Raw genomic sequence first — 13,221 nt, 5'->3', positions numbered from 1 at the left:
CATGGAGTTGGCGGTGTGATGGTATGGGGGTGTATGTCGTCGAAAGGAGTTGGAAATTTTCACATTTTTGATAAAATCATGGATAATTATGTTTATCTGGATATTCTGAAGAAACATCTACGAGAGAGTGCCCGAAATTTAAACCTATCTAATACCTTTATTTTCCAACAAGACAGTGACCCGAAACATACAGCTAAAATTGTGAAGGAATATCACATCTATCACACTCCAAGACAGTTGCGTACTCCTCCAAAGTCGCCAGACCTCAATCCAATCGAACATTTGTGGGCAAAATTGGATAAACGAATTCGAAAACACAATATTACGTCGCGAAAGAAGCTAATTAGTAAATTGCAGAAAGAATGGGCGAAATTTACGTCGGATGACACCGAAAAACTAGTTCAGTCAATGCCCAGACGTCTGCAAGCTGTTTTGAAGAATAAAGGATATCCTACAAAGTATTGAAGTAACGTAAAATCTTATATTTAGCTTTTTTTTTTTTTTTTTTTTTTTTTTTTTTTTGAAAGTGTACGCAGACTTATTGGATGGAATTTCTGAGTTTTTTTGACAAAATATATTTTTGAAAAAATGTAAACAGTATTACACTGATATTATTTACTTTTTATTTAAGCTTACAATTTTAGCTAATAGAAGGAAAAAAAAAATGCAATGATTAAAATACATTTTTCTATGCTTTAAGTGTTTTTTAAATTTAAAATTTAGTCTGTACGCAGAGTTTTGTGACTAACTGTATATCTCATTAATTTGTTAAAAATATAGCTTAAGTAAGTTTTATGTGCATACTGAGTAGGCAGGAAAAAATAACCTTGATTTAAAACCTGTTTTAAAGCAACAAGTAAATAAAATACACTGGTTCTATTAGCATGTCAAAAAAAATACTGTTATGTACTCTAAAAAAATTCCCAAGTATCACATTATGATATATTACACTCTTACAAAAGATGAAATATCAGATTAGGAATATACTCTTTTATGTATTTGATAACAAAGAAGAGTAAAACGTATGCAACATCATATTGTGAAAAATCCTGCAAGTCATTACAATAATAAGGTAAAAATCAGTTGATCATTCTTTTACGGTAGCACTAAGTTTTCCAATCAAAATTACGAATATGCCAAAACAAATTCACTATCGGTGCCCAAATTTAAGGTCACACAAAAGTAAATTTGATTTAGCTGAACATGAGATCTTCCACGACAAATTTATGAACAAATTGATTTTCTTTAAAATGTACTTGCAAATTTAACAAAAGCATGCATGAAATTTAACATTATAATCTAAAGCACTAGTATTTAATAACAGTTCCATGTATTAAATGAATTTAATCACACTTTTAAGAATGCAATTTGCTGATAAATTTTAATTTTGATAAGAAAATAGAATTAATTTTGTAAAGCTACTTAAAACATATTTCCTGTTCACAAATTTAAATAAATTTAAAATAAGTATACTTAAAAATGCAACATGAAGATCTACTACTAGATGCATTATAATGGGCTCAAAACAATTTGTCGAATATTTAAATTAATACTTAACGTCTTCAAAATTCCTAAAAAATACCTAATATATCTTACTATAAAGAAAAAACAAAATTGTTTATAATTTAGATCACACTATTAAGTTTTTAACACTGGCGCCAACTAACAGATTTGGCGACAATATATTAGAATCAAAATAGAATGCTACTTTAAATTATCAGTCGTACAGTAAAATTAAATAAAAATAAGGCACATAACATTTTTAACCTTTGTGATAACTCAGCACAAGTTTACATGAAATGTAGGATACAATTTTACAAACAGCATAAACTATGCGATAATAAAAGAAACATCACAAACAGTATTGGCGATAATTTTACTGCACAAACACATGCACATTCCGCAATTCATTTTGTATTTATACAATCAGTTGATCGTCAATAAGTGACAGTGAAATAAAAATACACATTCTGAAGAAATACGAAGAGTAATTTTTCTAACATTCTATGAAAAAATACGAAGCTGAACTTATCTCACCAACAACACTCTCCTGGGCCCGGAATTCATTAATCTTGACAATAATCAATTATCCATTGTCTATATTGTATGTAAATCGAACGCCTTGCTTCGATCACTTAAAATTCGCTGTCGACGCAGAGAAATTCGACTAATTTCATCCAAATACGCTTCAGCTAAAACTGAGGCAAAACCTTCCGCCATGTTTATTGCCGGAAATATAATCATCTGTTTATTTAACACGAAGGGTCAGACCTGTCCTTACTTTAACAGCCGTCTCTTCAATTTAACGGTCAAATTTAACGCTAGCTTTGATGAGAATACCAATACTTGCGATTTAACTACTTGTGATGTCAGAGTACCACGTGATTCCGTAAAAATCACTTAACGCTATGGTTAAAAATGTCTTGAATCGGGCCCTAAAGCTGTGTTTCCCAAACATTTATGTTTACAGCCCGCTTTTAGAAACGCAAAGAAACGCATTTTTACAGAAAATATATAAGCAATAATGGGATAATATAAAACAGCAATAATGGGGTTGGATTACTTGGATGTTAATGAAATTAGCAGTAATTGCACTGTCATTTTAGCTAAATCAATAATAAAACATAAATAAGGACGTGTGTTTCCGGTCATCCGTAAAGCTTTTTGTTGCCATTCTGCAAAGCATAAGATAATATTTATTTTTCAAATGTAATCATTTAGCTCGGGGGTATAAAAGAAGTCTGTTGCAAATCGCAATATATTTGTCACCCAACTTTAGCAAACAAGTTATTTAAAAGAAATGCATTGCCACTAGCCAAATTAAATATTTACTCAAATTACGCAGCAGATTTTTCTCATTCAACAAAGCGCAGGAATTTTAATTTTCCTTTCAAATTAATTCTTATATTTTTCACAAACTAAGCGATTTAGAAAAAAGCCGAAATTCATATAAATTATCTGAAACTATGAAATAACACTAACCGAATTTATTAGAATCATCTGTACATATAAAAATCTGTGCCCGTTTTTCTTTGTTGTGTAATTTGTACAAATGTACACTTTTATTCCGATCTGGATGAAATTGTGCGCTCTTGACCATCAAAATAAGAAGAAAGCCACATAAGATTTGGAAAACTCACCATACCGCGTAATAGAATGGTGATACTATTGCTCTCACATCACCTGTCTCAGGTTCGCGTTGCCATAGTTGCGCTCCCGCTATGAGTGAACGCCATACCTATTAAGTAAGTTCTAATTGCTTTTTTACAAAAATAGGTATTCACATTTCTACACAGCCTTAATTTTTAAGTGACGCCACTAATATTAACACGTCGCCAGTGTTGGATTCCCGCTGCCAGTTCCTATTAAAACAATTATCAGAACTAATATTTCGCCTAATTGATTTGGCACACATGTGAGTGTTCCGAGTAGAACAAAGAGTTTACTTTAAACTATATTCTTTGAAATTGTAGAAGATATGACACAAATAGGAAGGGTACAATTACCCTCTATTTTCCCCAGTTTACTGCAATGCCGGCATTTCGGGATACAAACTAATTGACTGCAATGCCTATTCCAGGAGACCAAGCGAGTTTAATTATTATAATATTTTTTACGTGTTCAAATGTATGCAAAAATTGCAAAAAAAATTGCCCCAACTGGTGTGGGAAAAAATTGCCCCAACTAGGGTGGGAAAAAATTGCCCCAACTGGGGTTGGGAAAAAATTGCCCCAACTAGGGTGGGAAAAAATTGTCCCAACTAGGGTGGGGAAAAAATTGCCCCAACTGGGGTGGGAAAAAATTGCCCCTACTGGGGTGGGAAAAAATTGCCCCAACTAGGGTGGGAAAAAATTGCCCCAAATGGGGTGGGAAAAATTGCCTATTCGCCATAATGTTGAAGAGTCGCTAATGGAAAAAATTGTTTAATCCTAATGAAGCATCAAATTAAGCACACGGATATAAAATGTACAATAATTTTAAAAACTCTTTAAATTTATGTTATTTCAGTTTTTTCATGTCATCCAATATTTCGACGAGAATAGAAATAGGAATTTTTAAAAAATTAAGGATCTTCGATAACAATTATATGGTTGCTCTATACAAGCATTAGTTTCTTTTGAAGCAGAATTGAAAATGTTTTTAGTCTTCTAAGCAATTTTGAGACTGGGCTCAAAAATACATGCAGAATTAAATGATTTCCTTTCGAATCTTTGCATTACGGGTTTATGGATTTGGAGTAATTGATGAAGAATTGAAACACAATTTATTGGCCAGTAAGCGCTATTACACAGGACAGTTCCAAAGACACGTTTACAAAACTACTACGAACACACGGAAACAATCAGCAACGCACCCTTGAGGTTATAACAGTGAAGACAGCTTCACGGCAAAGATCTAAAATACAACTTTCGACTCTGTCGTTGCTCTCTAGCCAATCTCTGACCTTCAAGACACTACTATCTTCTTGCATAGGCAGGGTATATAGAGTTTTAACCTACTTTTCGGAATATTCCCCAAAAAAAACCGCTAAAAATTAGTTCCAGAATGTTCTCGTTCCGTCTACGGCATATTGCTAAATGGGCGATTTCGCGCCAAATCTGGGTACCTTGACTTTCCTTTCACATTCTGGCAAACCTAACACCCCTTTGCGACGGGCATGTCAGCAGCCGTGTTGGTTGAATGGTTTGGTGTTTCGAGAATCTTTATAATTTTGTGCATTTTGCTTTTGTGCTTCTGAAAGTGTGTTATTATAATTTATTTTGTGCTCCGGTTTCGAAAAATGTGTTTTCTGTATCAAGATTGTGGTTGTTTTTGAAGATACGAATGATTGAAAATTTCTACGACACGGAACGTCCCATTTGCATGCACGGGTAAGTTTTATGTTGATTTTTGATAAACATACCGTGCAAATTTATTTCTTTTGAAGATTTGTATTTGGAATTGTGATTTCTACTTGTATTTTTAAAAGCACGATCCCAACTTGCATGGTTTATATGTTATGAATACTTAAACTTTTAGAGTGAGCTAAGACTAACGAGGCTGACATTTGTTTATATTTGAAGATATAAGTGTTTAATTGCAGCAAGGCCAACCTATAACCTCAAGGCCTGCCAGTGTGAAAATATTCTTTTGTGTTTTCGGTTGCCTGCGTGATATTCCTACTGACCGCAAGATGGCGCTACAATTCTGCTACACTTTGCGATGTTTACAAAAAAAGTACCAAAAACGAATTCTGTCTTGTTATATGCAAAGTTTAAAAACGATTAATCCATAGTAGTCAGAAATTGTTGATTTCTTATTAGTAAAAATATTTTAATTAGAAGGAAAGCATGGAATTTTAAGCTATCTCACTTTTTTTTTTTCTTTTTTCTTTTTTTTTTTTTTTTTTTTTTTTTTTTTTTTTTTTTTTTTTTTTCACGGCTATTTGATCTCGATTTTAATTCCTGCTTTCATATAGACAAACGCTATTCTGGAATGTACGCATTACAACTATTTATTCTAATTTAAAGGTAATTCAGAGTATACACCTTATTTTTTAATTATTTATATAGTAAGAAGTTAACAGATAGCTTCAGATCATGTACTATTTCAGTGAAAAATTTTCAAAATATTTCTATCGGCTGTACTGGGCCAAAAAATAATTTAGTATCTCCTATCAAAGATGTAATTAACATATTAATACACCGTGATCTAAAATTTGTATATCTCTTTCCACGGCATTGGAGTGAAAATATTACTTAAAGAGATTAAATTTTACATACTGAAGAATTTTTTAAATTATTAAATAACTGTTTTTAAGAAATCTTAAACAATTAAAGTTTAAATAATGCAGATTTTGATCTCTGTGCAGTATTTGCATTGCAGATATTCAAAGACATTCTAAAATTATTAGACCAAAAAAGAAAAAAAAGTCTTACTGTGGCATAGATTTTGAATGAAATTCAAACCCAAAGTTGCTTTTTAGACTAATTTTAATATTACACAGGTGTGTTTCTCTTCACTTTCATTTGTATTCTAAATTTCATTGGTCTTAACATTAAGAAACTAGTAATTGAATTAAGTGCATTGCAGCAATTTACATTTTCAGTGTTAGAGAAACTTCAATTTTTCAAATGAAAATAATGAAATTTTTGATAAAGCTATTGATCAAATCAATCTGTTTATTATAAATGAAAGAGACACAGACATCCTAAAATATATTTTAACAGCACACAAAAAAAATAATAACTCTCATAATCACAATATATACTTAAGAAAACGTTCAGTTCCGTATATCAAGGATAAAATTTGAAAACTTGCAATGGCTGAATATAAATAATATATCCATCATACGTGCCCACAATGCTAAGTAGAATGCGGAATATGCACAATTTTAGATATATATGCATTTAAAGTTCGGCAAAAAAAAACAAGCTTATTAAATGCATCACTTAAATATACAGCAGGTAGATATTTTTACACACATACAACATTTACCAGAATGACATGTGTACAAAATTTTATGGCTGGCAACGTGAGATACTGATATAGTTCTTTATCAAGAATAATGTATACATAAAATAAAATTACTTAACTTCACAAAACAATATTATCACTATTAAGCACACATACATTTGAGTGCCATCTTGATACATTATCTACATGACATAAATCCATGTGTAGCATTTTTATTCCAGATTAATCAGAAGAAAGTTCCGCACAAAGTTTTGAAAGTAACAGCATTAGATGCACAAAGATTTCAGAATTAAATAAGCAGAATGAGGAATTTCAAAACTCAGTTCAATGAGGTATATACACAATTTTAAACCTGTATGCATATAAAGTTACGCAAAAAAACCAAGCTTGTTACGTATAGCCCTTAAATATACAGCAGCTAAATATACAACATGGAGTTAGCGGTATGATGGTATGGGGGTGTATGTCGTCGAAAGGAGTTGGAAATATTCACATTATTGATAAAGTCATGGATAAGTATGTTTATCTGGATATTCTGAAGAAAAATATACGAGACAGTGCCCGAAATTTAAACCTATCTAATACCTTTATTTTCCAACAAGACAGTGACCCGAAACATACAGCTAAAATTGTGAAGGAATATCACCTCTATCACACTCCAAGACAGTTGCGTAATCCTCCAAAGTCACCAGACCTCAATCCAATCGAACATTTGTGGGCAAAATTGGAGAAACGAATTCGAAAACACAATATTACATCGCGAAATACGCTAATTAGTAAATTGCAGAAAGAATGGGCGAAATTTACGTCGGATGACACCGAAAAACTAGTTCAGTCAATGCCCAGACGTCTGCAAGCTGTTTTGAAGAAAAAAGGATATTCTACAAAATACTGAAGTAACGTAAAAAACTTATATTTAGCTGTTTTTTGAAAGTGTACGCAGACTTACTGGAGGAAATTTCTGAGTTTTTTTGACAAAATATATTTTTGAAAAAATGTAAAAAGTATTACACTGATATTATTTACTTTTTATTTAAGCTTACAATTTTAGCTAATAGAAGGGAAAAAAAATGCAATGATTAAAATAAATTTTTCTATGCTTTAAGTGTTTTTTTAATTTAAAATTTAGTCTGTACGCAAAGTTTTGTGACTAACTGTATATCTCATTAATTTGTTAAAAATATAGCTTAAGTAAGTTTTATGTGCATACTGAGTAGGCAGAAAAAAATAGCCTTGATTTAAAACCTGTTTTAAAGCAACAAGTAAATAAAATACACTGGTTCTATTAGCATGTCAAAAAAAAATACTGTTATGTACTCTAAAAAAATTCCCAAGTATCACATTATGATATATTACACTCTTACAAAAGATGAAATATCAGATTAGGAATATACTCTTTTATGTATTTGATAACAAAGAAGAGTAAAACGTATGCAACATCATATTGTGAAAAATCCTGCAAGTCATTACAATAATAAGGTAAAAATCAGTTGATCATTCTTTTACAGTAGCAGTAAGTTTTCCAATGAAAATTACGAATATGCCAAAACAAATTCACTATCGGTGCCCAAATTTAAGGTCACACAAAAGTAAATTTGATTTAGCTGAAGATGAGATCTTCCACGACAAATTTATGAACAAATTGATTTTCTTTAAAATGTACTTGCAAACTTAACAAAAGCATGCATGAAATTTAACATTATAATCTAAAGCACTAGTATTTAATAACAGTTCCATGTATTAAATGAATTTAATCACACTTTTAAGAATGCAATTTTCTGATAAATTTTAATTTTTATAAGAAAATAGAATTAATTTTGTAAAGCTACTTAAAACATATTTCCTGTTCACAAATTTAAATAAATTTAAAATAAGTATACTTAAAAATGCAACATGAAGATCTACTACTAGATGCATTATAATGGGCTCAATACAACTTGTCGAATATTTAAATTAATACTTAACGTCTTCAAAATTCCTAAAAAATACCTAATATATCTTACTATAAAGAAAAAACAAAATTATTTATAATTTAGATCACACTATTAAGTTTTTAACACTGGCGCCAACTAACAGATTTGGTGACAATATATTAGAATCAAAATAGAATGCTACTTTAAATTATCAGTCGTACAGTAAAATTAAATAAAAATAAGGCACATCACATTTTTAACCTTTGCGATAACTCAGGACAAAGTTTACATGAAATGTAGGATACAATTTTACAAACAGCATAAACTATGCGATTATAAAAAAAAACATCACAAACAGTATTGGCGATAATTTTATTGCACAAACACATGCACATTCCGCAATTCATTTTGTATTTATACAATCAGTTGATCGTCAATAAGTGACAGTGAAATAAAAATACACATTCTGAAGAAATACGAAGAGTAATTTTTCTAACATTCTATGAAAAAATACGGAGCTGAACTTACCTCACCAACAACACTCTCCTGGGCCCGGAATTCATTAATCTTGACAATAATTAATTATCCATTATCTATATTGTATGTAAATCGAACGCCTTGCTTCAATCACGGAAAATTCGCTGCCGACGCAGAGAAATTCGACTAATTTCATCCAAATACGCTTCAGCTAAAACTGACGCAAAACCTTCCGCCATGTTTATTGCCGGAAATATTATCATCTGTTTATTTAACACGAAGGGTCAGACCTGTCGTTACTTTAACAGCCGTCTCTTCAATTTAACGGTCAAATTTAATGCTAGCTTTGATGAGAATACCAATACTTGCGATTTAACTACTTGTGATGTCAGAGTACCACGTGATTCCGTAAAAATCACTTAACGCTGTGGTTAAAAATGTCATGAATCGGGCCCTAAAGCTGTGTTTCCCAAACATTTATGTTTACAGCCCGCTTTTAGAAACGCAAAGAAACGCATTTTTACAGAAAATATATAAGCAATAATGGGATAATATAAAACAGCAATAATGGGGTTGGATTACTTGGATGTTAATGAAATTAGCAGTAATTGCACTGTCATTTTAGCTAAATGAATAATAAAACATAAATAAGGACGTGTGTTTCCGGTCATCAGTAAAGCTTTTTGTTGCTATTCTGAAAAGCATAAGATAATATTTATTTTTCAAATGTAATCATTTAGCTCGGGTGTATAAAAGAAGTCTGTTGCAATCGCAATATATTTGTCACCCAACTTTAGCAAACAAGTTATTTAAAAGAAATGCATTGCCACTAGCCAAATTAAATATTTACGCTGACCACGCAGCAGATTTTTGTCATTCAACAAAGCACAGGAATTTTAATTTTCCTTTCAAATTAATTCTTATATTTTTCACAAACTAAGCGATTTAGAAAAAAGCCGAAATTCATATAAATTATCCGAACCTATGAAATAACACTAACCGAATTTATTAGAATCATCTGTACATATAAAAATCTGTGCCCGTTTTATTTGTTGTGTAATTTGTACAAATGTACACTTTTATTCCGATCTGGATGAAATTGTGCGCTCTTGACCATCAAAATAAGAAGAAAGCCACATAAGATTTGGAAAACTCACCATACCGCGTAATAGAATGGTGATACTATTGCTCTCCCATCACCTGTCTCAGGTTCGCGTTGCCATAGTTGCGCTCCCGCTATGAGTGAACGCCATACCTATTAAGTAAGTTCTAATTGCTTTTTTACAAAAATAGGTATTCACATTTCTACACAGCCTTAATTTTTAAGTGACGCCACTAATATTAACACGTCGCCAGAGTTGGATTCCCGCTGCCAGTTCCTATTAAAACATTTATCAGAACTAATATTTCGCCTAATTGATTTGGCACACATGTGAGTGTTCCGAGTAGAACAATGAATTTACTTTAAACTGTTCTTTGAAATTGTAGAAGATATGACACAAATAGGAAGGGTACAATTACCCTCTATTTTCCCCAGTTTACTGCAATGCCGGCATTTCGGGATACAAACTAATTGACTGCAATGCCTATTCCAGGAGACCAAGCGAGTTTAATTATTATAATTTTTTTACGTGTTCAAATCTATGCAAAAAATTGCAAAAAAATTGCCCCAACTGGTGTGGGAAAAAATTGCCCCAACTAGGGTGGAAAAAAATTGCCCCAACTCGGGTCGAAAAAAATTGCCCCAACTGGGGTGGGAAAATATTGCCCCAACTAGAGTGGGAAAAAAATTGCCGCAACTGAGGTGGGAAAAAAATGCCCCAACTGGGGTGGGGAAAAATTGCCGCAACTGAGGTGGGGAAAAAATGCCCCAACTGGGGTGGGAAAAAATTGCCGCAACTGGGGTGGGAAAAATTGCCCCAACTATGGTGGAAAAAAAATTGCCCCAACTGGGGAGGGAAAAAATTGTTCCAATTCGGGTGGGAAAAATTTCCCCCAACTGTGGTGGAAGAAAATTGCCCCAACTGGGGTGGGAAAAAATTGCCCCAACTAGGGTGGAAAAAAAATTGCCCCAAATGGGGTGGGAAAAAATTGCCCATTCGCGATTATGGTTAAGAGTCGCTAATCGAAAAGTAGTTTGATCCTAATGAAGCATCAAATTAAGCACACGGATATAAAATGTACAATAATTTTAAAAACTCTTTAAATTTATGTTATTTCAGTTTTTTCATGTCATCCAATATTTCGACGAGAATAGAAATAGGAATTTTTAAAAAATTAAGGATCTTCGATAACAATTATATGGTTGCTCTATACAAGCATTAGTTTCTTTTGAAGCATAATTGAAAATGTTTTTAGTCTTCTAAGCAATTTTGAGACTGGGCTCAAAAATACATGCAGAATTAAATGATTTCCTTTCGAATCTTTGCATTACGGGTTTGTGGATTTGGAGTAATTGATGAAGAATTGAAACACAATTTATTGGCCAGTAAGCGCTATTACACAGGACAGTTCCAAAGACACGTTTACAAAACTACTACGACCACACGGAAACAATCAGCAACGCACCCTTGAGGTTATAACAGTGAAGACAGCTTCACGGCAAAGATCTAAAATACAACTTTCGACTCTGTCGTTGCTCTCTAGCCAATCTCTGTCCTTCAAGACACTACTATCTTCTTGCATAGGCAGGATATATAGAGTTTTAACCTACTTTTCGGAATATTCCCAAAAAAAACCGCAAAAAATTAGTTCCAGAATGTTCTCGTTCCGTCTACGGCATATCGCTAAATGGGCGATTTCGCGCCAAATCTGGGTACCTTGACTTTCCTTTCACATTCTGGCAAACCTAACACCCCTTTGCGACGGGCATGTCAGCAGCCGTGTTGCTTGAATGGTTTGGTGTTTCGAGAATCTTTATAATTTTGTGCATTTTGCTTTTGTGCTTCTGAAAGTGTGTTATTATAATTTATTTTGTGCTCCGGTTTCGAAAAATGTGTTTTCTGTATCAAGATTCTGGTTGTTTTTGAAGATACGAATGATTGAAAATTTCTACGACACGGAACGTCCCATTTGCATGCACGGGTAAGTTTTATGTTGATTTTTGATAAACATACCGTGCAAATTTATTTCTTTTGAAGATTTGTATTTGGAATTGTGATTTCTACTTGTATTTTTAAAAGCACGATCCCAACTTGCATGGTTTATATGTTATGAATACTTAAACTTTTAGAGTGAGCTAAGACTAACGAGGCTGACATTTGTTTATATTTGAAGATATAAGTGTTTAATTGCAGCAAGGCCAACCTATAACCTTAAGGCCTGCCAGTGTGAAAATATTCTTTTGTGTTTTCGGTTGCCTGCGTGATATTCCTACTGACCGCAAGATGGCGCTACAATTCTGCTACACTTTGCGATGTTTACAAAAAAAAGTACCAAAAACGAATTCTGTCTTGTTATATGCAAAGTTTAAAAACGATTAATCCATAGTAGTCAGAAATTGTTGATTTCTTATTAGTAAAAATATTTTAATTAGAAGGAAAGCATGGAATTTTAAGCTATCTCACCTTTTTTTTTTTTTTTTTTTTTTTCACGGCTATTTGATCTCGATTTTAATTCCTGCTTTCATATAGACAAACGCTATTCTGGAATGTACGCATTACAACTATTTATTCTAATTTAAAGATAATTCAGAGTATGCACCTTATTTTTTAATTATTTATATAGTAAGAAGTTAACAGATAGCTTCAGATCATGTACTATTTCAGTGAAAAATTTTCAAAATATTTCTATCGGCTGTACTGGGCCAAAAAATAATTTAGTATCCCCTATCAAAGATGTAATTAACACATTAATACACCGTGATCTAAAATTTGTATATCTCTTTCCACGGCATTGGAGTGAAAATATTACTTAAAGAGATTAAATTTTACATACTGAAGAATTTTTTAAATTATTAAATAACTGTTTTTAGGAAATCTTTAACAATAAAAGTTTAAATAATGCAGATTTTGATCTCTGTGCAGTATTTGCATTGCAGATATTCAAAGGACATTCTAAAGTTATTAGGCCAAAAAAGAAAAAAAAGTCTTACTGTGGCATAGATTTTGAATAAAATCCAAACCCAAAGTTGCTTTTTAGACTAATTTTAATATTACACAGGTGTGTTTCTCTTCACTTTCATTTGTATTCTAAATTTCATTGGTCTTAACATTAAGAAACTAGTAATTGAATTAAGTGCATTGCAGCAATTTACATTTTCAGTGTTAGAGAAACTTCAATTTTTCAAATGAAAATAATGAAATTTTTGATAAAGCTATTGATCAAATCAATCTGTTTATTATAAATGAAAGAGACACAGACATCCTAAAATATA

Source organism: Stegodyphus dumicola, chromosome 3, assembly GCF_044657685.1.
Source record: "Stegodyphus dumicola isolate Sdum_Otavi_A_Nest chromosome 3, ASM4465768v1".
Lineage (NCBI taxonomy): Eukaryota > Metazoa > Arthropoda > Arachnida > Araneae > Eresidae > Stegodyphus > Stegodyphus dumicola.
The sequence above is the reverse complement of the archived record's forward strand: the minus strand, read 5'-3'. Positions refer to the sequence as shown.